We start from the raw sequence: 4,681 nt of genomic DNA, 5'->3' as shown, positions 1-4,681 counted from the left end.
AATCATCATTTATAAAATGTTTGGATTTACGTTTTGAAGACTTAGAATCAATTCTAGAGGTGTAAAATTGATTCTAGCTAGGTGATTTTGAGGTGTTTCTTTTATCAAAAGTAGAATTGATTCTACCCTCACAATTGATTCTACTTGAAGCTAGAATTTGTAGCTTCTACCTCCAGAATTGATTATGGGTGATTTTTACATTGAAATTGATTGTTCTACTCACTTTTACATAAATGTATCCAAACATAATAAGGAAGGAAAGAAAGCAAAGTGTGGAGACAAAGGGTTTAGAATTTGTAATAGTAATTTTTTTTGGGGATAATAAGGAAGGAAAGCAAAGTGTGGAGACAAAGTTTGTCTGATTGCTGACAAAGTTTCCAACAAATATGGAAACCTGTTCACTTCTTTCCTCCACTATGTCTTACCCTTGTTTTACATTTTTAACCACTTTTGTATAATGAAGAATGAAGTAGAATCCTTAATAAATCTCAACTACCCTATAGTAATTCACAGCTGTAATATAGCAGGGGTATAGGGTGGCGGAGGAGCAGTGTTTGTTAGGTACAGAGACAGTATCCTTAATTAGGGGTGGACAAAATAGCACCGTCCGATGCAATCCGTCCGATCCGAATCAAATTTGAGGCAACGGGTCGGGTGATTTCGGGTTAAGGGTTGAAACGGGCCATCAATTTGGGTAACATCGGTTGATTTTGGTCGGTTTCGGTTGACAATATTTGGTCCGTCGGAATCCGAATCCGACCGAATCTTCACACTTGAAAACTGGATTTTAGTTACTTTGGCCCAAGCTAGCCCTCAATCCATGGCCCAAATTAAATATTTATAAGGTTATAACCACCATTCTCAAATTAGGGTTGCCGTTCTGAATCAGATTAGGGTTACCGCCGTGTTCTCAAACTCCACCACTCCACCGTTTTCATGAAGCGTTACTGCCTTCACTCAGAAGTTCGCCATCCGTTTCTGCATCTCTCAACTCCGCCTTGATTCTTGATTAACTTTCTCAGCATCTCTCTTGCAAAGGTCCTCTCACTCTCTCTCCCAGATCTATGATTTCAACGTGTTATTCATTCATTTTTTCTCTCATATTTGACAAATCTTTTATGTTTTCCATATATTCCTTTTAATTTCTATTTTGTTAACAATATATAAGCCACTGTGAATTAGACGAACGATGAAACTAATTTTATGTTGATTTATTTGTTCAGATTTATGGTTTGCATGTGTTAAACTCTTCTAAAAACTAATTTTATCTTGGTTTCTCTTTGTTCAGATTTCCTTTTTCTTTCTAGACCTAATTATATTTGGTTGCTGTGAGTTTTGTTTTTCAATATTTTCTTTTGTTTTGTTAAATTATATCTTATGAGATAAGATGAGTTTTATTGTGTTCACATATTTGTAGGGGGTTTTTAACTTTGAGTTAGCAGTAGTTGTAGTTTGCTAGTTTTGATTCAAAATTGGTTTGACAATTATTTATTTTGATGATAATTATTTATTTTGATTGTAGGTGTCATGTGTGTAGGACCAAAAAATAGAGAAGACCATCTCTGTCCTGTCTAAAGCTGATCTTGAAATAACTCATAAATTTGCAGAACTAGAAGGTATGATGAATCTTGCTAACTACTTAGCCTTAGCCCTTGGTCCCTTTTCTCTTTTGTTTTATATGGAACTGAGATATTATAATTTTGCAATATATAAGTCATATGCATATACTGTCTCTTAGTTGTTAGTTTTTTTTTTATAGTTCTTTGTACTCTGGTAACACACATAGTAAAAATATTGCAGATTATGAGTTTTCAACGGCCTGAAGAAATGTTATTATATATATGTATGTTGTTGATTGCTACTTGTTCAATCACTAATATTTATATAATTGTTTTCTATTTTATTAATTTTTCTAATATCACTTCTATCTTTTTTTATGTAGGATTCTGTTCTGATTTGGATTATTTGGAATTGAGAGAAGACATATTGAAGTCTATTAATATCAAAATAAAATTTGAAGAGGAAAAAAGAAAGTTGAAAAGATTATAATCAAAAAGATTATATTCAAGAAATAGAATATAAATTATCACAATTAGATGAAGCATCTCATGAGAACACAAACATCAAATATGGACAAATATTGTTATTTAGACTTGATAAACATTTTTAGTTGTCGAATTTTTGAATGATAAAAGATAAATAATTTTGTTTTTTAATGGAAGAATTATAATAGCCTAATTTTTTAAATAAAAAACTGAACAAAAATCATTCCATTTTTAAATTTTAAAATGTATTTAAAAAATCAATGATTTAAGTTGGGCTATAATTTATACTAGCCCAAGTAATTAATTGGCTGAACATTAAATAAAAATTTGACTAATTTTAAAATTGGGCTTAAAATATGGCTCAATAATACCTAACCGAAATAAACCGATCTAATAAACCGAATCGAATTTAACCGAACCCGAAAAAACCGAAAATAAAAAATGGTCGGAATTGGGCCAGCATAACTCACCCGAGGGTTGGGCCGGATTAAGGTTTTGGGCCCGAACCCGATCCGGCCCGAACCGATGTCCACCCCTATCCTTAATAATGTTACATGAATTTAGTCAATCAATTTTTTTTGAAAGAAAAGAAAGGGAATGAATGGAGGATTGAGTGGAATCTAAGGTACGGCTGAATGAGGACAATATGTATGGTGAGGTAAATAAGGATTTTGATTAATTGATTGGAAGGCCATTTTGGTGAGAAACTTAAAGTGTGTTTGGTTTAGCGGTGGTTTATTTTAAAATTACGGTACATTTTCGCGTTTGACATAAAGGTACCTTTTGTAGCTTTTAAAAACCACGTTAAAAAGGTTCTGCGACGCACGTTTGATGGCTGAAAAGCCAAACCATACAGACATTTAAAGGTGTTTGGGACTTTGGGTTGAGTTTACTTACTACTATTTCTATGTATTTATTGATAACTTTGGTGGCTATTTAATTTTAAAGTTATTAAATAATTAATGCATTTGACTTTAAAATAGATTATGTACATCAATTATTTAATAAAACTCTAGATCATGTACATCAATTATTTGACTTTAAGTTAAAAGTAGGGCTAGTTCAAGATTTTAGACTTGACCTATGATTGTTAAAGTAATGGAGTATGAAAGTAGAGTAAAAAATATTTTTCTATTGAGGATTTGTAATTTTGTACATGTCATTTGAAGATTGGAATTGCAAACATAGAATTTCTTTCAATCTTAAACAATTTAGAAGTATACCGTCTCGGATGAAATTGATTTGGAAAATACAAAACAGATTTGAATGACTAGTTTGGATTTATACATTCATTTTCACCTAGCTACAATGTTTTACAAGAATTTATGTTATGCTTTTCCACTATTCTACCTTAAAACTTTTGGCCATCATTAAACTTTTTAATTTAATCATAGTTCAACTATGATAAGTGTATAGAGATTCTATTTTTTTTTTTATTATGGTTTAACCATATAAATGTGTATGATATTTTCTATTTAATCATATTAAGAGCTTGTTGGTGAATTCTTTAATCTATTTAATCATCATTTATAAAATGTTTGGATTTACGTTTTGAAGACTTAGAATCAATTCTAGAGGTGTAAAATTGATTCTAGCTAGGTGATTTTGAGGTGTTTCTTTTATCAAAAGTAGAATTGATTCTACCCTCACAATTGATTCTACTTGAAGCTAGAATTTGTAGCTTCTACCTCCAGAATTGATTATGGGTGATTTTTACATTGAAATTGATTGTTCTACTCACTTTTACATAAATGTATCCAAACATAAATTAATTCTGCTAAATTCAATTCTATTAAAATCAATTCTACCAAACTCAATTCCGCTAGAATCAATTCTGTTCATCGCCAATCCAAACACATCCTTCATTGATCTGAATGAATTGTTTACAAAGTTGATACATCACTTGCTTTTATACAAGGCAAATTAAATGCAATAGTAGGTTACTAGCAAATTGATTGTCATAAAAGATGACAAATGGCTTGTAGGCGACGTTGAGCTCAGTGAGAATAGTCTAAGTTAGACTATTATATTCATCTTTCGTGTTTGATTTGGAAAAAATTATATATGATGTTTCTGTCAATTCCTGGAGAAAGTTGTGTGATGAATTCCCATTCCAATTCACAATGCAAAAATGTCAGCAAAAAATACTAGCCATCCTTAGCGGGATCCAACAAAAGAAAAAAGAAATCGTAAAAGAATATTTTGACCAATTCACTAAAGTAGTAACGAAAGTAGGGGATACAATGATGAACTGAAATGTTGGATCTTTGAAAAGAGATAGAGGACAAATTATATGTTTCGCAAAGACTTAGGAATAAAGGGTGTGGGGAGCATGAACGACCTCGTCACTCAAGCCATCCCCTATATTAATTACGAAAAGAAGTCGTTGGCCAAAGACGTAGAAAGGAACAAAGGGTCTAGAAACCTGGTAGGCAGTATGAAATGAGAGAATAAACGTCAAGGAAATGGAGACGAAGATGCACACAAAGGACTGTTAGAACAAGATTTGTTCTTATCAATTATCTTAGTTTTGATGATAACAATAATATGAATTTTGCTTAAGATAATATGGTACTCTAATCCAATGCAATTTCCCTTTCAGGAAATATATATAAAGAGTACGCATAATTCAGCGC

General features: G+C 31.6%; 1 long non-coding RNA gene across 2 annotated transcripts; it reads left to right on the top strand.

Moving 5' to 3' along the window:
- Nucleotides 1-363: 363 nt before the first annotated feature.
- Nucleotides 364-3,093, top strand: LOC131618475 (uncharacterized). Of its 2 annotated transcripts, none has more exons than XR_009288861.1 (3): nt 364-1,038; nt 1,523-1,843; nt 1,943-3,093. It is a non-coding gene; the product is annotated as an uncharacterized LOC131618475 (long non-coding RNA). The 2 variants fall into 2 exon arrangements; XR_009288860.1 differs by having other exon boundaries at nt 377-1,038; nt 1,523-1,616.
- Nucleotides 3,094-4,681: the final 1,588 nt, after the last annotated feature.

Source organism: Vicia villosa, linkage group LG7 (genome assembly GCF_029867415.1).
Source record: "Vicia villosa cultivar HV-30 ecotype Madison, WI linkage group LG7, Vvil1.0, whole genome shotgun sequence".
In the NCBI taxonomy this organism is placed as follows: Eukaryota; Viridiplantae; Streptophyta; class Magnoliopsida; order Fabales; family Fabaceae; genus Vicia; species Vicia villosa.
The sequence above is the reverse complement of the archived record's forward strand: the minus strand, read 5'-3'. Positions and strand labels throughout refer to the sequence as shown.